Genomic DNA, 25,165 nt, shown 5'->3' on the forward strand with positions numbered 1-25,165 from the left:
TTCATCGAAGATTCCAGAAGTCCATCGGGCCTACTCCGCACTCCGGACCATGTCGGAAGAAAAAGAGAGAAGCTCCCTTTTCAAGCTCTGCTCCAGCTGCGGACTGCGGAATATGTTTGTTTGTAGAGGACAAACACCTCCAGTGCCTCTGTCTGCATCCGGATCACAGGGAAGCGGATTGTGAAATCTGTCACAGGTTCTCCAAACGAACCGTGAAGGATCATCCCAGTGCCAAGGCCTCTGCCATGTGCTGCAACCAGGGGCATCCCTCACCATGGACCGGCCAGTCCGAAGAGCAGGCTTCTAAGTCCTTTGAGGGCGCTCTGTCCGCAGGGGCCCAATACCAGGCCAAGCGCTGCAAGTCCGTTGCCGCCAGGGTCACCGCAGAAGCGGGTCCCGTGATGGGCAGGGAGCACTCATCCTCACCATCTACCTCCAGCCGTCGCTCCAGCTCCTCCTCGAAGAGGAAATCGGCTAACCCAGCGAAGCTGCGGGAAAAGCCAGAGAAGACCAAGTCGCAGGAGAAGGTGACCGACCTACCCCAGAGAAGGCCCAGGTGAAGTCATTGACGGTCGAGTCGGTGGTGGCCGCAATATCTAAGGCCAAGGAGGCTGACCCAATCAAGGTAGCCCTGGCAGTGACCAGGGTATCCCTCCCCTGAGACGGGTGGCACCGGCCAAGCCGGTGGAGAGGACACTGGAGAAGAGGATGCCATCCCTGAGCCCGAACCTGACCCCTCGGGATGCAAAAAAGGGGGTGTGAGCAGGCCTCAACCGTACTCCAGGGCACAGATATTTCTTCCTCGGACTAGGAGGGCCAGGCATCTGCGCACAAGCTCCAGGAGTACGTAGGCGCCACCCACGGCAGAGGTGATGGCAGACCCAACTACGGTGTGGGGCACAGTAAGCCTACCACCCGACCCCTCCGAGGGATGTATCGATGGACATCCTTTTGATCCTGCACACCCTGGTGTCGGAGATTCATAAAAGGATGCAGACAACACCCGGCCCCGGTGGGCTGCAGCCAAGTGCTTCTCCCCAGACGAGGTGGAGTTGTTCCATGCCATGGTTGCCAGCGTGTCGGAACTCTTCCAATTGTCACCAGAAGAGACCAGGAAAAAAGGTTTCCTATATCAACGATGCAAGGCCAAGAGGAAGACGATTTTGGCGGTACCCCTCCTGGATAATGTTTGGAAAGAAGGCCTGGCCTTGATGAAAAACCCGGCCAAGAGGTATAGGCTGGAGAAAAAATACTGGGTGCCCGAATCCTCACCGAAGTGCCTACGGTCACAGCCTTCCCCGGACTCTGCAGCAGCAAGGAAGAAGTCGTCTAACCCCTCGTCTTCGTCCTCCGTCCCTCTGGATAGTGAAGGGAAGAAGTTAGATCCCAGTGGAAGAAAAGTAATTTACTTGGTGGCGTCAACAGTCTAGGTGGCCAAATGCCCTTGCTATCCCGGCCAGGTACGATAGAGTTCCTACCCAATGACAAGCGGGAGCGGGTGGAGGCACTTTCCATCCTCCAGGAGGGGCAGGTGGCATTGGACCATGCCATCATGGTGGCCCTCGACATAGCAGACACAGGATTCCGGCAGATGGGGAATGGTGTCTGCCTCAGTTGTCGTGGCTGGCTGAAGGCCACCGACTTCCGTCAGAAGGTCCAGACGAGGGTACTGGGCATACCCTTCGACAGGGACAACCTCTTTGGGAAGGTCGTCAATGACTTGCTGCAGGCCATTAAGACTGACACTGAGACAGCCCATGCCTTGGGCATTCTTCAAAACTGCCCGGACCATCAAAACCACCCATCCTTTTGTGCCTCCTGTGGGAATTCTGGCAGATTGTCGAAGTGTTTCGGCGGAGGGTCCTCTTCTTACCGTCAACCCTCCCGATCCACGACCCAGGAGGCCTACAAGGCTTTCGGTGGAGGTGGCTGACAACGTCACTCCCAATGCGGCACGCAGGCCCCGAAGCAAGATTGAACCGGGCAGGACGTTGGGGGGGCCCCTCCCATGAACCCTGGTGGGAGGCCAGCTGGCGGGCTTTGTCAGCGAGGGGAAGAAGATCCCCACCAACTGATGGGTGCTGGACGCTCTCACCCACAGCAGACACACTCTAGAATTCCAGCAGTGGCGGGCAGGTGCAGCACATCTCTCAGCTGCTGAAGGAAGTGCAGGCCATGATAAGAAAAGGGCGATAGAGCTGATTCCAAAGCGACTCCAGGGTTCCAGAGTCTACTCCAGATACTTCTTGGTAAAGAAGACTGGGGGCCTCCAGCCCCCATTCTACACGCACAGCCTTAGGTGATGGTAGACACAAGCATAGGATTTGGGAGGAAGGCTGGACTTCTCTGGTTGCTGGCTGGCTGGCGCAGGAGACTCATGACCAATGAAGGTGTATGGAGGGTACCACAGCCAAGATGGTCTCTGGGTTTGTACACTACCTGGACACCACGATGGCCCCAGAAATCTCCAGTGCCTCTGTAGGCTCTGCGGTCTTGAAGCACAGAGTGCAGCCCGGGCTTATAAAAACACGCCCTGGGCCACACCCTGCACGTAGCTTTGTAAATGCAGATGCGATCAGCAGCTGAACTCTTACTGCTCCCACTCCTGCCTGCTTATACTTACCAGATCTCCATCCCACTACTATCCTGCCTCCAGCTTCTGTTGCGCTCCTCCCTTGAGCTCCGCTGGTGTATTCCTGAACCGATCAGCGCAGGGACATCGCGCCAGTCCCCACTTTCTCCCCGGTTTATCTGACAGTCTCGGTCCTCTGGGACTTCGGTGGCAGCAAACCAGCAAGTCCATCTGCAAGAGACAATAAGAAACATTAATCAAGCAGCATTTTTATCAAGCAGTGCATGCAAGACAAGAGACATTACAGCAGCACAAAGTGCATGCAAAACGTATTAAAAGGACATTGGAGCAGAGCTGCGCACCCAGTACAAGGACATCATAAGAAGTGACAGACAGGGCGCCTTGCCCCAGCACCACGCAAGTCACAGCAGGACTGGACCGCACATCCACCAAGTAAAGGAAGGAACTGGTCTTGTGCCTTCACCTTGCACGCTTGGGTGCATAACCAAAATAAGAGGTGAGCCAGCCTACCTACCAGCCCAGTACACCAGTGGGCATTGGGGAGAGGCGAGGTTTAGAGGGATAGAGGTGAGAGCAGTCAGTGATTTGCATTGTCTTGCTCCTAGGTTCCACATCTCAGCCACAACTCCACCACATCAGGGCCCTTCATCACCAGCAGTGGGACCCAACCAACCTACACTGAGGAGTACTTATCCAACCACTCCCTACTATACTGCATGCAGGTTTCTTTTTTGCCTTCTGTGTAGTGGTGAGGAAGGAGTGGTTTGGAACACACATCTGGCATCAGAAGGCAAGACGGTCCCGCAGGGCACTAGCTGCTTACCTTGTGGCATCTCAACAAATACCTCAAGTCCAAAAATTCAGGATGGTCACGTTGCAGCACGTGCTCGGCCAACTGGAGGCAGGAGACTTCATGTTGCTGGATCTGGAGGATGCGTACTTTCACGTCCCCATTCACGAGAAGCATCGGAAGTTCCTGCACTTTGTGGTAGAGAGAAGGCACTACCAAATCAAGGCCCTCCCATTCGGACTGAAGAAGTACCTGGCAAAAGTGGCAGCACATCTACGTCTACGGGGGGGAGGGGATACACGTGTGCCTGTACCTCGATGACTGGCTCATCCGGGCCAAGTCAAGGGAGGTAGCTGTCAAACACAAGGAGAGGACCGTCCGGCTGCTGACAAATCTGAGGTTCTCTGTCAACTATCCAAAGTCCTGCTTGATTCCATCGCAGAACGCGCTATACCTGGGGGCCAGGCTCAACAAGGTCTCCTGCCTGTCGGCTCCCTCAGAGGAGAGGATAGCGGCCCTGCTAGGCAAGGTGCAACGGCTGTTGGCACAGAAAAGCACCACCACGGTGCGGACCATCAAGTCGCTGCTCGGCATGAGGTCGTGCATCTACCTGATCCAGCTCTGCAGGTTGCGGATGTGGCCCCTTGAGGAATTCATGGACGCTTGGTAAATCCAGGTGACTGGAAGCATCGCAGACAAGATTGCTCTCAATGAGGAGTTGCGTCGAGCGAAAAGGTGTTGGGGTGTGTGATCTAACATCGCCGGGGAAACAGGATTTCAGAGCCCCCGTTCCAGGAGACGGTCACCATGGATGCTTCCCTGGAGGGCTGGGGAGCCCACACCGGATGTCTCCACGCCAGAGGACAGTGGCTGCCGGAAGAGAGGGATCGCCACATCAATATCCTAGAGCTGCGGGCAGTGTTCAGGGCACTCAAGTCGTTTGTTCCGTCCCTCAAGGGCAAAGTGGTGAGGGTCTTCATGGACATCATCACAATGTTCGACATCAGGAAGCAGAGGGGCACCAGATCCCAGCACTCTCCAGAGAGGCGCAGGACTTGTGGACCTGCTGCATCGCCCAAGAGATGTTCCTCATCACCCTTTTACCTGGTGGGAGTCAAGAACACTATTGCCGACTCCCTCGGCAGTGGTAACTTTGACAGGATCCAGTGGACCACATCTTCCTCAAGTGGGGCAAACCCCAGATCAATCTCTTTGTGACAGCGATGAACTACAAATGCAGGAAATTAGCCAGCAGGTTCCACCAGCCGAGGAGCATGGTGGACGTGTTCTCCTTCCCATGGGGAAGGCCTGTTCCTGTACGCGTTCCCTCTGTTGCCTCTCCTGCTATGAGTCATCAATCAACTCAAACAGTGCCGGTGCAGGAGGAGCCTTGTTGCCCAGGCGTGGCCGAGGCAGATTTTGATACCCAGACCTTCTCAGCCTGTCAACCTCACCCCAGTTCAAGCTGCCAGTGGTTGCGTATCTGCTCACCAGAGAAGGAGGTGCAATCCTGCATCACGACCTAGGGTCGCTGAACCTGAGGGTTTGGCTACTGCAGCCTTAGAGTTCGGAGGGTATGAGTTGCCAGCAGACTGCAGGGAGGTCCTTGCAAGGGCCAGAGCGTTATCAACTCTTCAGTGCTACGGACACAAGTGGAATCTTTTCGCTACATGGTGCCAGGCGCAGAAGATCAATCCTCTGAGGGTCACGGCCCCGCAGATTCTTCCGAATCTGTGGTCCTTGGCCAAGGCGGGGCTGGCACACACCTCTATCAAGGTGCATCTGGCGGCTATCTCCTGCTACACCATGTCTACAGGACGGTCTTCGCTTTGGTCCCACCGTTACGTCAAGGAGTTCCTCTAAGGACTGTTGCAATTGTTCCCTCCGGTGAAGGCGCCTGCCCCGGCATGGGAACTCCACGTGGTACTGAGAAGGCTCATCGGGGCCCCCTTTGAGCGTATACATCAGGTCCCTCTCAAGTTCCTCTCATGGGAAACGACTTTCCTCATGGCCATCACATCTGCTAGGAGGGTAGTGAGATCCAGGCCCTACTGACTTTTCACGAGTCGAGGGTGGTGCTGCGGACGCACCCCTCCTTCATGCCAAAGGTTCTGGCAGAATTCCACCTCAACAAGCCTTTAGTGTTGCCTTTGTTCTTTGCGAAACCTTTGTCGCCGGCTGAAAGGATTTTGCACTTGCTGGATGTTGCTCGTTCTCTGAAGTTCTATAGTTCTATGTGGCATGCACAAAGAGATTTTCCTGGAAGACGTCTCAACTATTCGTGAACTTTGGTCCTCTGAACCATGGGAAGGCCTTGTCCAAGGCTTCCATCTCCAGGTGGCTCTCCAGCTGTATCACACAAACATCAGTTGGCTAACCGACCGCTGCCTGACTATCCGAGAGTAAATTCCACCAGAGCGATTGCTGCAACGGCAGCTTTCCTGTCTGGTGTGCCCCTGCTGGACCTCTGCAGGGCTGATACATGGAGGTCCACCCACACCTTCACAAGATTTTACTGCATTGCCAGGGAGGCCAGAGAGTCCAGAGTCGGCCAAGAAGTGCGACGCAACCGGTTTGCTTGAAAGTGAGCCTGTTCCAGAAGTAAGAGTAGTTGCTTCTGTTGAGCCTTGCCACCACCCGTGGTTGTGTAATGTAGTACTCCTATGTATTCTTTATTCACGAGCATGTGAATCCATGCTATACCCCATGCTGGAGAAGGAACAAGTTACTTACCTGTAACTACTGTTCTCCAGCATGGGTCTGGCATGGATTCACATGTAAACCCTCCCGCTGCGGCTCTTCTTGGTCATACTGCCACTTTACGTGTTTACCAAATTTGAAGATGACTGCCAGAGGCGGGGTAAAGGGAGGGGCAGTCATTGGCTGGGGGCAGTATGACCCAGAGCTCAGTGATTGGTTTAGAGGATAAATACAGTTTGTAAGTGAAACAGGTTTTTTCTTTTACCAAAGGATTCACGGCTTGACGACGGGTAATGAGCATGTGAATCCATGCCAGACCCATGCTTGAGAACAATAGTTACAGGTAAGTAACTTGTTCCTTATGAACACCTTTCACTGAACATATGTCATTGACATTTCCTTGTATTCTTAGTTTGTTTCTAGCGTGAGGTTCCGTTTAGAATGTTTTGGACACAAGGGCAGTTTTTAAGTTGCTAACTGACGCTAGGCCTCATCACGAGTTGGGCGGTATCCGGGTGCATTTACTGTCGAGCAGTATTTACGTTAACGCCGGAAGTTGTGGCGCAAAAAACACCCCATCACGAGTCGGTGGGCACATGCACACGTGCACACGGCACGTGTGTTAATGCTAATACCGTTTGGTGGTGATAGAGGTTAGCAATCTGAAAACCCAGTGAACATTGCGTTAGTGTCGGGTGCGTGTGCTATTAGCGCCACAGTAAATGCGTCACCACCAGAAAGGGAAACAAAGCGGCAGCCATTTTGGAAATCGCAATCCACCTAAAATCAGAGCCCCTGGAAAACATCCACTTAAGAAAATACTTGAAAATGTCGCAGGAGCATGTGAGGGGCAAGTCTGTCTTGGATAGGCTGTGCAAGCCCAGGTTCTCGGACTTTGAACTTTCAGTACTGGTGGAGGTGGTTTCCCACCAGGATGAACTATATGGTTCCCAACAGAAGAAGACTGGGTCACAGCGGCGTAACCAGATCTGGGCGGACATTAGTGAGAAGGTCAATGCGGCACAGCAACGCCCCATTGCCAAGTGGACATGTCTAGTACCAGTCCCCCCATCCCACCCCCCCACACTGACTGTGGCATGCCAGCTGTGCATGTGCATCATATGCATGAAATGGCGAGGCCAACGATTCCCAACTGTATCCCCCCTCACGTAGCAGGCCCCAGTAATGCCAACCCACTGCAAAATCCAAACCGGCCAGGCCCAACCATGAGTGAAACTACCCTGTACAACCCTCCCCCCCTTTCTTACGGACTGAAATGCATGAAAATATATTTTAGGGGCTCCCTCCTCATGCCATACCCTACGTTCCCTACAGGCCGGCAGGCATCATCCGAGGCCAACGTGGATGACGAAGAAGCAGGCCCATCCCAACGCGTGCCCAGCCATGCCTCCAACAGCACCACCACCCTGCAAAGGGCCCGCAAGGACACGCCAAGGTGGAGGACACGCCAAGGCGGAGAACCCACCCCACTGCAGCAGTGTTACACCACCTCGGTGCACCCAAGCCACCAGGGCCTCACCATCTCGGTGCACCCAAGCCACGAGGTCCACGACACCAAGCCCGTGCCAAGCCACCAGAGCTTACCAGGATGTGGAAGTGCCCATGAGTGCAACCACCCTGGAGGAGGGAGCGTCATCCGGTGAAGAGCAGCAGGCTTGATCTGCCCTGACACCAATACACAGTTTGCAAATGGTCACTCAAGAAGGGACCCCTGACCATGTGGAGACGCACAGTCCACGGGTCCGTACACGCCGCTGCCGTGCACGCACAAAAGTGATGGATGAGGACACTCCATCATATGGGTCATCTGCTGGCAGCCCCACCATCCACAGCAGCCCCACCAGACAGCCCAGCATCTCCAGCGACAGCAGCCCCACAACAATGTGCAGGCGTGCCTGGCACAGCAGCCCCACAACACCACGCAGCCATAACGCAGGTTAGTTCCCTCCTTCTGGACTCATTCCTACCACCTTTGTCTATCACTGTTTTTTCTGCTTGTTTTCTCCCTTGTTGTCATTATGACTGACGGTGCTTCTTCATCCCTTTTTCTAACATCTGAATCCCAAATGGAAAAGTTAATCTTTGCTGTTTTTGCTTTTTACTGGAAAGTCAAACTTTTCTGCCCATTGCTAATTTCTCTGATCTTTGCTTGTAAATTGTTGCTTCTCTGTAACTTGCCGGCCCAATGACCTCACATCTCTTTTGTTCCACTCCTTCCTGCCTTAACCCCCCTGCTTCTCCCTCCTTTCCTTGTTTCTACTTCCATGGTGCTTTCTGTTTCTCCTATCTCTTCCAACTGCTTCTCCATCGATAATCCTTCCCTTCTTTCTAAGTCTGGCAGGAAGAAGTTCAAAAAGGATCTATTGGCCTCCAAACCTGGCCTTCCTATCGCCGACACCTACTCCAACGCTTTCTCCAAACAGACCCTCACCGACGTCCTCTTTCTCGTTCCTTCGCCAGAGCTATGGACTCTTCATATGATCTCTGTGCTCTGCCCTGTCTCCTCCTCTCCCATTAATGGTGAAACTCACTGGCAAGTTCTCATGGCTTCCTTCAATTTCTCTAAAGTCATCATTAATGTCTACCTTAATGACACTGTCATGGTCCAAGGTCCTCAGGCCAATTTCCTCCTCCTCCTCTTTGATAGGCACTTCCCTCGCCTCATCAACTTCCTCTCATTTCCTGCTGACCCCGCCCCGCCCCTTTTGGCTTCCTTGCCCCTCTCTCCTCCTCCCCTCCCTACTGCTCTGTCCCCTCTGCAGGTCGTACCTCTGATCTGTAGCCCTCCCCGGAAGGTCTTTAAAGCTGGCAACCTTCTGCATCTTGCCACTCTCAACTCTCGCTCTGCTCTCAAACACTCCTCTGACATCTGCCACCTCCTTGAAGAACTAGACCTTGATGTCCTTGGTCTCACTGAGACATGTTTCACGGCCAGCTCTGTCATGAGCTTTGACACTCTCCTCCCAGAGGGCTACAAGATCCTTTCTGCACCCAGATCCTTCTGGTCTGGGGTTGGGGGGAGGGCAGGGGGGGTTAGCCCTGATCTTTCCTGAGTGGATTCCTGCTTCTATCATTCCCACTCAGACCTACTCCTCTTTTGAATGCCTTGTCTGTAGGCTCTCTCTCTCTCTCTCCTAGCCATTCTCTTACTATGGCTACCATATACCGGCCTCCTGGCCAAATCACTTAATTTCTCTCTGGGTGGATCTCTCCTCCCTCCTGGCCTCTACCACTCAACGTCTCCTCAATATCCATCTAGACACTCCTTGTTCATCCTCTTTACTCTCTGTGACTCCCTCTCTCTGTCCATCCTCCCCTCTGACCCAACACATTCCGCAGGGCACACACTAGATGTCTTGATCTCCTCTGACCTCCCCCTCTCTATCCCTCTGACCACTCCTCTATCCTGGAGCGATCATTCCTTCCTCTCATCTCATCTCTCCCTCTCTCCCCCCAGGCCAAGCCTACCCCAACACTGCCATCTACCTTCTCGGACATCCAGCCCATGAAGCGTGTGTCAGTTGAAGCTTTTGGCGCCACCTTCTGCTCCCCCTCCACCTCTAGCTGACTCACACCCTGATACAGCCCTGTCTCTGCGCTACTCTTCTATTTCTGATACTCTTGAAGCTCTTGCCCCTGTCATGAGGATCCGTTTGAAGTCCAAAGCCAGGTGCAATTCTTGGTATGACTCTGACCTAGCTACACTTAAACGTAAGTGTATGGCAGCTGAGAAGACATGGAGGGCTTCTTGTTCATCCTCTGACAAACTGGCCTGTTGCCTGCTCCAAAGGCAATACCGATTCTCTGTCCTCATGAAGAAGAGAGCCCACATTCAAGCCTGTGTTTCTGCAGCATCTAACAACTCGGCAAAACTCTTTAAAATCTGCAAGGAGCTGACCAACCATGCTGCAGTCTCTACCCAGCCCGTTGCCTCCCAGGCTCTTTGCAATGCCCTTGCCTCTCATTTTATCTCAAAATCTCAGGACATCTTGTCCACCCCCTCCTCACCTACCTCTCCTCCCCCTCCCCATCTGTGCATGCTGACCCTCCTTCAGCCACCCCCTCACCCTCTTTCTCATCCTTTCCTCTTTTCTCACCCGATGAGATCTCTAGGCAAATCCGATCTATGAAGGCCTCGTCAAAACAGGTTCATCCCTGTTCCTCTAAATCCATCAATGACTACGTTGATACCCTTGCTCGGGCTCTTGCCAATTTCTGCAACCACTCCTTTGCCTCAGGAACCTTCCCCTCCCCTCTGAAGCATTCCCTTGTGCATCCTCTACTCAAGAAACCCACAGCTGATCCTTCTTGTCCGGCTAACTATCGCCCAATTTCCATTACTCAAGCTGGCCATCTCTCAGCTTAATCTTCATTCCCATTCTGTTGGCCGTCTCCACGACCACCAGTCTGGCTTCAGAGCTGCCAGAAGCATGGAAACTGCTCTCCTTAACATCGTTTAAGATCTGCTCTCCAACCTTGACACTAACATTCCCTCTGTCCTCATCCTTCTCGTTCTCTCTTCCGCCTTCGACACAGTCAACCATACCATCCTGCTCAACCATCTTCATGATAACCTTGGTATCACTGATCAGGATTTGGCATAGCTGACCTCTTTCCTCACTGATCGACCCTCCCAGGTCCAACAAGGGTCCTTCCTATCATCCATCTGTTACGCTCACCTGGTTCCCACGGGGGCGTCGATCGGAACTGGACTGCTACGGTCTCCACCAGCGTTATTCGTAGTGCTGAGACAGCTGACTGGACCGGCCCTCCTAGCTTCGTTTGCTTGATTCGTAAAAGGAGTTTCCTAAAAGCAGGAGAAGGGAATTAGCCACCCAGTGGATGCGAGGAAACACTCACTTAATTTGTTCCCCTCTAAGCACCCCTGATATTCCCTTTTGCTCCCTCACCTTATCGTTTGTAATGATGAGCTCTCCATCCTGCACCGAACGCAGGAGCACGTAGAATTCCAGTTGCTTCACTGGTTCGAAGATTTTGGGCGAGTTCCAGACGTGTTGGACTCCGTGGCAAGTGGCAAGGAGCCGTAAGTATAAAGTCTATAGAGTTCAATTGTCTGTTTTTCACTCGTTTCCCCCCCTTTGTCTTGCAGCTTGAACCGAGAGGAGTTCACCTGAAGTGCTGCAGGTTGCGCGCAGGTAAGAGTCTGTATTACCCAGCGCTGTCTGGTAAAAATAAATAAAATGTCTTTAACATGTGTCTTTTCCTCCCACAGGTGCGGCGTTAAAGATGTTGCATGCCGATGAAAGATGACTAGGGCGGTAACTCTGGTGAGTAAAGTATGGTTGTTTTGATTGTCTTTGTTGGCACCCGGCACACCTTGTTATCCTTTGTCTCTCCCAGGTGCCACGGATACAGCAACAAAATGATGGCAGCAGCGCTGGATCGTGGAGATGAAGACGGGTAAATATGGCGAGGCGCTGCTGCTAGCGATGCGATGCTTTTATTTCTGAAGTCTTTTTCCCAGTTTCGGAAGTGCGGCGAGTTCAGGAACAGATGAAAATTAGAAGGTAAGTTTTTGTTCTTGTCTTCCTTTCTTGTAGGATGATGTCCAGGTTCAAGGTGGGCGTGGCAGAAGACAGGATGCTGCAGGCACGGTGAGCGTTACGCTGCTGAAATGCAGAATAAAGCGAAGCGTGTGTTGCTGGTCGGGTGTGGTTTAAATAGCCTCAAAAAGTAGTCCCAGGTAAGAAGTTCTTAGAACCACACCCGAGTAAAAAATAGTCCCTGTAGTAAAATAGTCCCCTCCAGGCTTCACATTGGCCTGGATTCAATTGCAGCATGGTCTGCCTGAGGTAAGTAATGACTATGAGCCTGGCGCCCTAGGCGCCAGGACTGATTTCTATTATGAGCCTGGCACCAGGACTGAACCCAGATAGCCCCTAGCCGGGGCTGCTGAGGTTTTAATAAATGTCTGGATGCCTGCTTCCGGGGCTGATGGGCTAGGTCCAGATGCCCGGGGCTAGGCATCATGACAGCACTCCCACCCCCCAAGGCTCCTCCTAAGGTTGTTCCTCCCCTGGGCCCTGGTTTGTCTGGGAAGTTCCGATGGAATCTCTTCACCAACCGTGGTGCATGAACGTGGTCACTGGGCTCCCATGACCTTTCTTGTGGTCTGTAACCCTTCCAATCGATTAAATAAAAATTTTGATTTAACCATCTTAGAGTCTAGGATATTTTTTACCTCGAATTCAGGTTCTCCATCTATCAGGATGGGGTCAGGTGGTTTGATTAATCTTGTTCCGGGTTGAACTGGTTTTAGAAGTGAAACATGAAAGACAGGATGGATCCGCATATTAGAGGGTAATTCTAATTTGACGGCCAACGGGTTGATAATGGCTTTAATGGTGTAAGGTCCCAAATATCTAGGATTAAAAGTTTGAGTTCCTTTTAGAGGTATGTGTTTTGTAGCCAACCAAACTTGATCTCCAATCTGGTATCGGGGAGTGTCCCTTCTACGTTGATCAGCATTTTTCTTGTATTTCTCTTTTGCTTGTTTCAAATGTTCTGTTGCCTCCTTATAGGCTTGTGTAATAGTAGAGTGCAGATGGGTCACTGCCGGCATTTCTAAGTGCTGGGGCGAATCGAGTTCTGAGGTTCGAGGATGATGTCCATATATGGTATAAAAGGGGCTTTGTCCGGTTCCTGAATGTACTGAGTTATTGTATGCGTATTCAGCAATCCATAAAATATCCTTCCAATTGCTTTCGGTCTGGTGTAGCATGCAACGTAGGTATTGCTCAAGAGACTGGTTGGTCCTCTCCGTCTGACCATCGGTCTGGGGATGGTGACTGGTAGATAACCTCACGTCGATTTGCGCCAATTGACAACATTTCTTCCAAAATTGCGAGATGAATTGACTACCTTGGTCAGAGACCAGTACGGAAGGAAATCCATGTATTCGAACAATGTTTTCGAGAAATTCCTTGGCCAAAATTGAAGCGGAAGGTAATCCCTTTAAAGGAATAAAAGTGGGACATCTTGGAAAAAAAATCAACAATAACTAGAATGGTGTTAAACCCATTAAACAGAGGTAGATCTGTAATAAGGTCTAAAGACAAAGTGTGCCAGGGTGTGGGTGGAATATCCAAAGGTTGTAAAAGACCGGCTGGTTTTTTCTTCTGACTTTTGTTTTGGGCGCAGATACCACAAGACAGCACAAATGACTTTACGTCTTTTCGCCAGGTTGGCCACCAGAATTGTCTTTTAATTTTAGCTTCAGTCTTTGCAATACCTGGGTGTCCTTCCATCAGAGCATCATGGTAATTGGAGATGACTAGTTCTTGTAGTACCTTGTGTGGTAGAAATAGACACCCTGGATAGTAAGGTAAGTCATTGATGACTGAAAAATCTTGGCCCTTTTCACCCAATCCTGCAGGGCTGCTGAATCGAAAAGTTGTTGGATTTTTAAATGAATATCTTCTAAAGTCTGTAGAGTAATTATGCCAAGGATTCTTTGTTCTGGAATTATAGGCACCGGTTCTGGGTTCGAATATGCTTCTGCCATCCCTATTCCGGATAAGGCATCTGCCTTACCCTTCTTGCAACCTGGTCGATAAGTGATCACGAAATCGAATTAGGCGAGGAATAATGCCCATCGAAGTTGATGCGATGATTGGGCCTTGGCTGTTTTTAAATACTGCAGGTTCCTGTGATCGGTGATTACAGTAATGGTGTGCCTGGCACCGAGAAGATAATGCCACCAAGCCTTGAAGGCGGATTTGATGGCTAACAACTCTTTATCGGTAACCGCATAGTTTATTAGGACTCCTTTTGGAGTCAGGATAAATCCAAGGAATTCAACTTCTGTAGCATGAAAAACACATTTTTCCAATTTTGCATATAACTTGTGCTGACGTAGTTTCTCGAGGACTGCACGAACATGCTTAAAATGGTCTGATTCTGAGGAGGAGTACACTAGGATATCGTCGATGTATACGACAACACAGACATCAATGAGTTCACGAAGGACATCGTTCATAAAATACTGGAAGGCTGCTGGTGCATTGCACAACCCGAAGGGCATCGTCGGATATTCGAACAATCCGTACTTGGTACGAAAGGCAGTCTTCCATTCGTCGCCTTTCTTTACACGTACCAGATGATATGCCCCTTGGAGATCTAATTTAGTGTAGATGCAAGCGTCCTTTACTTGGTCTAGTAATTCGGGGATCAGAGGCAATGGGTATCGGTTCTTCACCGTAATCTGATTTAATGCGCGGTAGTCTATACACCTTCTGAGGTCACCTTCCTTTTTAGGTACAAAGAATAAAGCTGAGGAGGCAGGGGACTTGGATGGACGAATGAAGCCATTAGCAAGGTATTGATCCAAATATTGTTGTAGGTTTTCGGGTTCCGTAAGGGCGTAGATCCTGCTGCATGGAGGTTGCGCACCGGGTATGAGGTCGATTTGACAATCGTATGATCTGTGTGGCGGTAAAGTGTTTGCCTGTTCTTTTTGGAAAACGTCCTGGAATTCTTGGTATTCCTGAGGTAACTGCACAACTGAATTAGTGACTGCGGCCAGGCCTTTGTCCAAGGTTTTTTCCGGGTAACAGGTGTGCGCACAATCCGGGAAGGTTATTCTCTTCTCTCGCCAATCAATACAAGGATTATGTGTTTCCAACCAAGGTATCCCCAGTATTATTTGGAACTGCGGGGCTTTGATTAAATCAAACACAATAGTCTCTCAATGCCCATCCTGACCCAACAATGTCATCTCTGTAGTGGAATGAGTTACAGGCCCAGAGGCAATTTCAGTTCCTTCAACTGTGGTGATGACATCCGAAGTGGTCTTTTTGCAGAGAGGTAGATTCATCCTAGAAGCCAATTTGTGGTCCATATAGTTTCCTACGGCTCCGCTATCGACTTATGCCCTTACTGCGTGCATACGTGATGGCTGCCTTGGGTCAATAAGAACCATTGGTATGATTAGGTGCGAGGTCTGAGTGTCCTTCTTCAAGCTCGGCAAGCGGACCTCTACACTTGTCGGGCGTGGTCGTTTCCCGAATCAGGCTCTGTTTGATTTCTAACAGCAACTCCGACTACTTTCTTGGATGATTTTATAGGGCAATCCCGTAGAAAATGTCCTGAGGCCCCACAGTACAGACATAATTACATCTGCCGTCTCTTTTCTCTTTCCTTTTGAGTTAGGGGTCCCTTACCCCCCCCCCCGATCTGCATAGGTTCTGATGCATCTGTTCCTTTGGGGGTAACATTGGTTTTAACCAATACCCGATTCTCGAACTTAGCTCGATCACCCTTTCTATTCTTAAGTCGGTGGTCTAACTGGACCACTAAGTCTATATATTCTGCGCAATCCTGAGGTGGGTTCACAACTTGGGCCAAAACATCTTTGAGTTCACCCCGAAGTCCACGATAAAATAATGTAACTCGTTTTTCCTCTGGCCATCCGGTTTCCACCACCAACCTATTGAAGGCTGCGATATAGGTTAGCAGATCCTGATTACCTTGTCATAGAGATAAAAGTTCGTTATCCAGGGCCTGTCCCTGTGAATTACTGGCGAATAGTTTTTCCATGCTCAATTGAAAACCTGAAAATCCCGAAGAAGAGGGTCATCCTGGTTGACTAGCGGAATTGACTAGTCCGCTGTGCTGCAGTTGTCTAGCGAGATCATCAGTGCGCTCCTTTGACATGATCAGTTCTCTCCTGAGGGCATTAGTTTCTTGGCGCATGGAGTGCACTTCTGCCCTAAGTTCCCCTAACAATTGGGCTAGTTGGTCAGTTTCTGAGGTTTTCATTACGCCCGGGTGGGGATGTATAGATAGGCTTTGCGTTCTGTTACGCTCACCTGGTTCCCACGGGGGCGTCGATCGGAACTGGACTGCTACGGTCTCCACCAGCATTATTCGTAGTGCTGAGACGGCTGACTGGACCGGCCCTACTAGCTTCATTTGCTTGATTCGTAAAAGGAGTTTCCTAAAAGCAGGAGAAGGGAATTAGCCACCCAGTGGATGCGAGGAAACACTCACTTAATTCGTTCCCCTCTAAGCACCGCTGATACTCCCTTTTGCTCCCTCACCTTATCGTTTGTAATGATGAGCTCTCCATCCTGCACCGAACGCAGGGGCGTGTAGAATTCCAGTTGCTTCACTGGTTCGAAGATTTTGGGCGAGTCCCAGACGTGTTGGACTCTGTGGTAAGTGTTAAGGAGCCATAAGTATAAAGTCTATAGAGTTCAATTGTCTGTTTTTCACTCGTTTTCCCCCTTTGTCTTGCAGCTTGAACCGAGAGGAGTTCACCTGAAGTGCTGCAGGTTGCGCGCAGGTAAGAGTCTGTATTACCCAGCGCTGTCTGGTAAAAATAAATAAAATGTTTTTAACAAGTGTCCTTTCCTCCCACAGGTGCGGCGTTAAAGATGTTGCATGCAGATGAAAGATGACTAGGGCGGTAACTCTGGTGAGTATAATATGGTTGTTTTGATTGTCTTTGTTGGCACCCGGCTCACCTTGTTATCCTTTGTCTCTCCCAGGTGCCACGGATATAGTGACAAAATGATGGCAGCAGCGCTGGACCGTGGAGATGAAGACCGGTAAGTATGGCGGGGCGCTGCTGCTAATGATGCAATGCTTTTATTTCTGAAGTCTTTTTCCCAGTTCGGAAGTGCGGTGAGTTCGGGAACAGATGAAGATTAGAAGGTACGTTTTTGTTCTTCCTTTCTTCTAGGATGATGTCCAGGTTCGAGGCGGGAGTGGCAGAAGACAGGATGCTGCAGGCACGGTGAGCGTTACGCTGCTGAAATGCAGAATAACGCGAAGCGTCTGTTGCTGGTCTGGCGTGGTTTAAATAGCCTCAAAAAGTAGTCCCAGGTAAGAAGTCCCTAGAACCACACCCAAGTAAAAAATAGTCCCTGTAGTAAAATAGTCCCCTCCAGGCTTCACGTTGGCCTGGATTCAATTGCAGCATGGTCTGCCTGAGGTAAGTAATGACTATGAGCCTGGCGCCTAAGGCGCCAGGACTGAACCCAGATAGCCCCTAGCCGGGGCTGCTGAGGTTTTAATAAACGTCTGGATGCCTGCTTCCGGGGCTGATGGGCTAGGGCCAGATGCCCGGGGGTTAGCATCATGACTCCATCTCCTTCTCTACCTGTGGGGTTCCACAGCGGTCTAACCACTCGCCCTGGCTTTTCAACAAATACCTGGCAACTCTTGGCCGCTCTATTGCCCTTTTCTGCTCAAATGTCCAGTTCTATGCTGACAACACAACTCATTTTCAGGCTGCCCTAAGCTACCTCCTCTTCTTCTCTCATCTCTGACTGCCTAACTGCCATTCAAGATTGGTGTGCCGCCAACGATCATTGTCTGAATGCCAGTAAGACGGAGATCCCCCTTATTGGCACACCTTCACCCACCTGTCCCCTCACTCTCTGGCCGGCCTCCCTTGGCCCTCCTCCTACCCCCACATGTGAGGCTAAGAACCTCAGGGTCATCTTTGACTCCACACTTTCCTTCACCGCCCACATCTCCAATGTCTCTAAAAAGTCAAACTTCCTACTGCACCTCCTCAGAGGTACTCTTCCTTTCCTGTCCTGTCCCCAGAAGCTCACTGTCTCCCAAGCTCTGGTTCTCTCTAGGTTGGACTATTGTAACAGCCTCTTTCTAAATCTACCACCTCTACTCTCCGCAACTAATCCAGAACAGGACTGCAAGACTTGTCCTTGGCCTCAAGCCCTGAGATCATATCTCTCCAGCTCTGAAATCTCTCCATTGGCTCCCAGTGGATGCAAGGATTAAATTCAAAACCCTCTGCATTGTCCACAATGCTTTGTGGGGCCTGGGTCCAAATTACCTTCAGCTATCCATCCGTAAATACCCCCCTTCTCAAGCTATTCGCTCCTCTACCTCCAACTCCTTCATGGTGAGTCGTTTTTCGAACAGCCTCCCTGCCACTCTGAAACGTGAGAACCATTTCCGTTTCCGGAAGAACCTCAAGACCTTCCTCCTTGCTTCTGTTTTCTCCCCCCTATCCCCTTCTGATCTGTTCTCTCTCGGCACTGTGCACCTGGCATACCCTCTGTCTTCTGGGCCCAGGTACCTGTTCACCCTGCCACCCTCCTGCACTGCCTCAGGGCCACCCCCTGCACTAGGGTCTGTATCTGTACCCATACAGTCCGCCCACCCCCCTGTTTTCTTCCTGTACTTATCAGACATACCCTGTCTGCTTCCCCCACTTAGCACTTGCCCTCGCTGGCTACACTACCAGGATTTGTGGTCTTTTTTATTTATTTATTATTTATCTGTTTTTCTACTCTGCTCCGCACTTTCCCCTCTCCCATGCACTTGTGCATTCTCAATGTCAATGGGCATAGTAAGATCATTGTTTTTGTTCTCCCCTGCTCCCCTCCCTTGCTTGGTCGCGCTCTGAAACACTTGTGTACGAGCGCGATATAAATGAAATATCAATATTATATGATCGGTAATTACGTGCACTCACGGTTCTTAGCAGAAATACAGTAAGGCATTTACTCTGCACAAACATATATGAAAGTGACTTTAGGGAAGGAAAATGCTTAGTGCAATACTAGGAAGGTTCAACATTCTAGAGAAGTTTTCTTCGCACACACCAAGTCTTTTATGTCCAAAAACGCAACCCTAGCTAAAAGCAGTTTGGAGAGGGCTCAAAGTCTTGACAAGCAGCAGAATATGGCAAGTTCCTGTGGATTTCTTTCAGTAATCCTTAAGGATGGAGTAATGTAGCAAGTAACAATGGAGATCTGTTCAGGACTCAATAAAGGAACACAAGCGGCAGCTTGGGTCTGAGGTAAGAGGGGGTACCCCAGACACCTCTGGGTGCACTCCGACACTCTGGAATGACTTCACGGATCTAGGTAAGCAATGCCCTTTTCCCCACACTAACTTAGGTTTGAAGAAGATGTTGTGGCTGGATTCTCTTTGATGTGGCTGTGCTGGACCCGACCTCCGGATTCCTTGGTCTGATGACGAAAGGCAGGACAATGGATGGGATCTCTCAGCAGCAGTTTCGAGGGAGGACCTCTGGCACGGCTTCCAACAACTTCTCGGGTCACTGTGTATTTCACGCCTTTTCTGCCACACCAAGAAAGAACGCAATTCGCCCAGTCAATCGTCTTTGCTTCTCACAGTCCCAAACTCTGCTGACGGGATCTGGGTGACTTGATTCGGATCTCTGGAGTGTCCTTGAGGGCTCAGCATAGATTTGGACAAGTTTGGTCTTTCTAGAACAATGCATTCTGAATGGGCAGCAGGTCTCCTTGTATTGGGGTTTCTCTGCTCTTGAAACTCACAGGACCTCGGGATATGGCTCAAAATAAAGTCTGTCTTGGGACCGTTTTTTCCCACCAGTCAAAAGGAAAGAGTCCTCCTGAGTTCCTCTGTCGCACAGACAACATGGTCAGGACAGCAGTGCTTGCTTCAGTGTTTCAAAGGGTGTGCAGGGGTCTCTTGTCATCTTCTTTGGTTACTTCAGCTTCCAGTGGTTGACTTGCTTTACACTTCTGAAGCCTCACAGTTTATACAGTTTCATCACACTCCTCTGCAATCTGTCTCAGCAATTTACAAAAAAGGGAGTTTGGCTGTCCAGTCAGGACAGCCAGACCCCCAGTGGGAGCTGGTCCTAGTCACGCCCTCTGGCAGACAAAGGACAGAGGGGTGGCAAACTCCTCCCCCACTTCCTGCCTGCCCAGACACTCTGAGCCTCGGCTGGAACACCCTTGGGTTCCCGCCAAAATGCACACACAGGCCTCCTTCTACCAGAATGGTAGAAAGGCTGCTTAAGAACAACCACACTAGTAATGGCGAAAAAAGAAGGGAGCCCCTGAGTTGGTACTTGGGTGCCCCTATTTTGCACCACTGAGGCTATGGACATAGCCTGCGGTACAAAAATCACACAATAGTTGGTAGGACACTGCCACCAGCCATAACTAGGAGTTTGTCTATGTGACATAAACGTCACAGGAGCAGAGATCCCTTTGGCACTGCATAAGGTGCTGTGTGCCAATCTCCCAGACTATAACGTTTTGGGAGAGATACTAAGTATCTCTCTATCCTTATGAACTGTAGTTACTACAGGATATAAAAAAGAATCTCAAATGAGGACCCTAATGATCCCCAGCAGCACTACCCATAAGGAGCTATGTGCTGCAATAGTAAAATATAGATGCCTTTAAGAGTTATGGAGGAAAAATAGACTCAATAGGACAGTAAAATATAAAGGAAAGAGTTCCAAAAGACAGAGCCCATCAGAATGAATGAGTGGAAAAAGGCTCCACTCATTCAGGATCAGAGAAAAAGGTCCAGATGTCCAGCAAAAGCGTGCTGGGGGTCTCACTAGGAGAGGGGATGAAGTATAACAATGATAAATCTCTCTAACAACAAGCAAACTAGTAAATGCAAATACATGCTGGTGGGCCATCATTGAGTGCAACATCGAGTGGCATTGGGTAAAGGCAAGAGAAAAAAAATTAAGAAGCAGTTAAAATTCTGTTACAGTACATCTCTGCAAACTAAGTGACCACCATGAAAATCCACCTGGGTTTGAAACTCCCTAAATTAATTGGTATGTCATTATGAAGATGTGTGGTTATCCAAAATGTAAACCATGTTAAGTATATATGAGCATCTGGGTGCTGAAATAAGTATAACCACACCCATGCTGGGCTTTGCAAAGAAGGGACCACCATATGTGCATAGTGATGGTCAAGCTGGGAGCAAAGTACAGAACGTTAATGGATAATTGCCAAGTACAGCATGCCATGCTACATGACTAGCACCAAGTGAAAAATGTATAACCATGAGTGTATGAGTAATAGACATTAAAAAAGGCTTCCAAAGACAGAGGGTCTTACCCAAACAACAAATCCAAAGACAAATACCTGAACGGTATCGATATGCCACCCAGTAAGGATGATAACTGTATAATGAATGTCCAAATGGGTCTAGAAACTGAGAAAGAGGAAGGCACACTAATGTGAACAATTGTAGACCAGTGTTGGGAAGGAACCAGAGTTCTCCCGAACCCCCAAGCGCCTTCGAGTTAGGCAAGACATCTTTAAGGCTCTGGTAGCAAAACCACTTGGGAAGCAGCCTTAGGGGCTGGTGGATGCTCAGTGAGTAGTTGTACATGCATTGTAATCCGTTTTGGCCTGTTTCCTGCACTCTAGTGGAGGGGTTTGAGTGTTTTTTTTTTCAATCTTCTTTTTTTGACCAATGTGTGCTATTGTGATAGGTTTCTCTTGTGTTTTGTAGCTTCTGATCCTGTTTGTCCTGTGCTGGCATGCATGTAGAGTGTGCAGTCCGTGGGGTGTTGTCCTTTGTTTGTGTCTGGCTTTCTCCCAGTCCCACCCTCCCTCGCCCACCCACCTCCCCTGACAGGTATGTCCACCTGGTCATAACTGACCTTCCCAGGGCAGCCCTCTGCCTGTGCAGCCCCTGCGGTAAGGGCCCCAAGGCAAAGGGTGGCTCCTACAGAGGCGACTCCAGATTGTGTCTGCAGGTGTCAGCAGGGGAGGCCAGCAGCTAGCCGTCAACCAGCAGCAATCATCAAGGTAGGTGTGGCCTGGGTGGGGAGGTGAGCAATCACTCTACTCCAGAAGCCCTGCCACTCTACCTACCCTCAGACCATAGCAGACCAGGACATTAACACTAACCTGCTTAACAACTAGATACATTTATGAACATTAGCCTGCGTCGCATAGAGATAGAATTGTAAATGTTAGCAAGTGCCACACTTGTATGAATGTGTCAGGAAACCACCTCGATTACGCTCCCATGCAGCCAAATCACCCCTTAATTCAAGTCAATCGCTTGTCTCGTCTGATGCCTCATGTTTTTCCTGTATGCCCTTAAGCCAACAACGGCGCTCCATGATGAATCACAGGGTTGAAACCCTGACACGCCTCCTGTCGTTCAGAGAACGCTGTTGGGGGGGGTGTCTTGGAAACATTGGCAACCCGCCCACAGGCTTCCTTTCCTTCGCGCACAGCGAGGTGCCATGCGGCAAATTAGCCGATTCCCCTTAAAAGCTCTGCCTACTCTGCAGAGCGGCGCTTCTGAATTTGATTCCAGTGGCGTTTCGTCTTGTTCATTTGATTCTTGGCTTTCACGTTTCCTCGACCTTGTTAGTTTCCTGGACTGCTTTTTGCCTGTGCCCTTGACTTTGTCTTCATCAATCATCCGTTCCACTTTTCGACTTGGAACGGCTAACCTATTCCTCCGCTTCTTGCTTTCTTGTCCTTGCTCTTGGAAGTTGCCTGACCTCGGATTGTTCACACCAGACTTCTTTTGCATTGCTACTTGACTGAATCCACGTATCACAGAACTTTGGAATACTTGCGCATTAGCGCTTGGATTAAGAACTTGGTTAAAGGCATCCTCGTTTCGTCAGTGGTAGGTGGATTCACTGACATCCTTGCAGGCGTCCTCATGCCGGCGGGGATAGGTTGCTAGTGGATTTTGGACCTCATGGATATCCTCCTTGCCAGCGGAACACTAACTCTCTATGGACTCATCAGGATTTCCAAACGTTCTGATCTAAAGAAAACTGGTAAGGTTGTCAGTCTAACCTTGTGATTATTCCAACTGGGTATAATCAGATAACCGTTCTGGTTGTGTTTCCAGGGTTATGTCTCTCACATGTTGCCAGAAAACCTAGGAAACAGCCATTTTCACACTTAGTGAGTATTTCCACCGTATCTTGCACTACATCCATTGTGCTATTTTCTTTGGCTTATAATCTGTTTTCCTTTGCAGCCAGCGGTGTACCAGGGGGTAACTCATTTTTTGGGTAATACCTCAATCTGTCCTTTTGTACTCTTGAGGGGTATATTGTCAGGAAGAACACATAGCTACACAACATGTCAACTGCCAGTCAATTCTGTCTGTAGATCCTGTGTCTAACAGAATGTTAGCAAGTGTCACACTTAGATAGAATTGCAAATCTTAGCCTGCACCGCATCTAGATAGAATTGTGAATGTTAGCAAGTGCCACACTTACAACTGTGAATATTAGCACATGCCACATTTAGATAGCATTGTGAACATTAGCCTGCGTCGCATCGAGATAGTATTGTGAATGTCGGCCAGTGCCACATCTAGACTGCATTGGGACTATTACCAATTCCACATTTAGAATTGTGAATGCTAGCTTGCTTCCCATCTAGACAGGATTTTGAAGGTGGGCCAGTGCCACATTTGGATATAATTGTGAATATTGGCGTGTGTCATATATAGACAGGATTGTGAATAATAGCCCGTGCCGGATCTAGATAGAAATGCAGAGCTATTCACGCGCCACATCTAGAAAGAACATGGACATTTAGCACAGTTCACTTTTAGATAGCGAGGCCAATAACCAAACCACTAACAATTTCACCCCTCTGCATACACCTCTCAAACTCTAACCAAACACAACCACAACCCTTAAGCACAACAGACTGCACAAACTTCACTACAACAACAAAGCAAACCACAAATAGCTTCGCACAACAGCACATGACGGCTGCCGACCGGAAAGCACCCCCAAGCTCAACGAACGGTGTTAACTGAACTGAAGCTGCCAACAGCACATCACTGCTCTCTTGCACTTATCCCGCTCGTTCCCACTAACTCACCCTCAATCCCCTTTCCTTTTCAGATCCACCAGAGCGCCAGGGGACCACTCCGGTGGTGATAGTGTGTGGTGCAAATATCCTTTAACATTAACACTATCATGGACTGGGGGAAGAGGGGCACTGGGAAGGCTCTCTCATGCAAACATAATCACATACACATAGGCAAGCATTGAATAAGGTAATAGTTATTGTCTAATATAGGGTGCAATTAACTATTAGTTGGATAGATTTGTAATGTCAGGTCCCAGGCATTTTGAAAGCTTAGCTTGTGCTGTAGAGGAGTCAAACTCCCCCTCCTTCCCAGAAGGGATGTGACCTGTGGGATCCAAATGGACCACAGACTTAGTGTGCAGTGTTCTTCACTTTGGCCAGTTTGAACTGACTCAGCAGGTGTACACTGTCCATCAAGGGTCCATGTGGGTCAAAAATAGGACTTGCATGTTTTGTGTGGCAAAGTGGGATAAATTAGAAGTATAAAGTGTGGAGGAAACTACAGGACCCAGATAACGTGAGCAGGATGAGTGAAATATGGATAGAATTAATGAACATTGTTTGTGCATAGATAACCATGTTTAGTTTGGGCTAGGCCTCAAGGTTTGTAAAGGTCTGCAGAGCTGCAGTGTGTTTTTGCATAGTTAGCAAAATGTAGAGCAGCATGCTCTGATAAAACTGCTGACAATGAAAAAGAAGGCTTTGGAGCATCCCCATTATGGAAAAAGGACAGATTTGGCTAAAGTCATGATCCAGCTCAAGTGACATCACCATGGCAAACCAGAACTATATAAACCCCTGCTTGAAACCACTTTGGCAGGAAGGAACTGGAAGAGAGACATGAGAAGACCGTTCAGTCAGCAGAGTCCTTTGCTACCATCCTCATTTGTAAGATTAAACTTGCTATCCTTACAAGATCACCCTTTTTGCCTTATTTCCCGAGAGGGGGGTGTATTGATTCTGGTGTGAGAGTAATTAGGGACACCCTTACAAGTGGTGACCCCGACATGATCTCTGCTTTCCCCGTACCTTGTGGAGGCTCCCGGCCACTTCTCCAGGAAAGAACCATGCCCACTTACAGCGACCGGTTCCCCAAATAAAAAAAAAAACACTTGTTTCCTGAGCGGTTTTAAAAGGAGCCATTTGAATAGAAATCCTCTCTGAAGTGGGGCGTGGCTCCATAGAGAAGGACTGGCCGGTGCTGGACCACATAATGGAGAAACTCGGGGGAACACGCACATGTAAGTAGACTCTTGAAAGAAATAACAAGAAGGGGAAATGTGTGTATGACAGTATGTGAGGTGTGAATGGATGGAGTACAAGGTAAATGACAGAGTGGATAGGGCTTTTGGTGATGTGTTAAGGTATAGATTGAATAGGATTTCGGTGATGTGTTAAGGTATAGATTGGATAAGATTTCAGGTGATGTGGTATGGTATAGATTGG

The sequence above is a fragment of the Ambystoma mexicanum genome, chromosome 8, assembly GCF_040938575.1.
Source record: "Ambystoma mexicanum isolate Mex_15411 chromosome 8, UKY_AmexF1_1, whole genome shotgun sequence".
NCBI lineage: Eukaryota > Metazoa > Chordata > Amphibia > Caudata > Ambystomatidae > Ambystoma > Ambystoma mexicanum.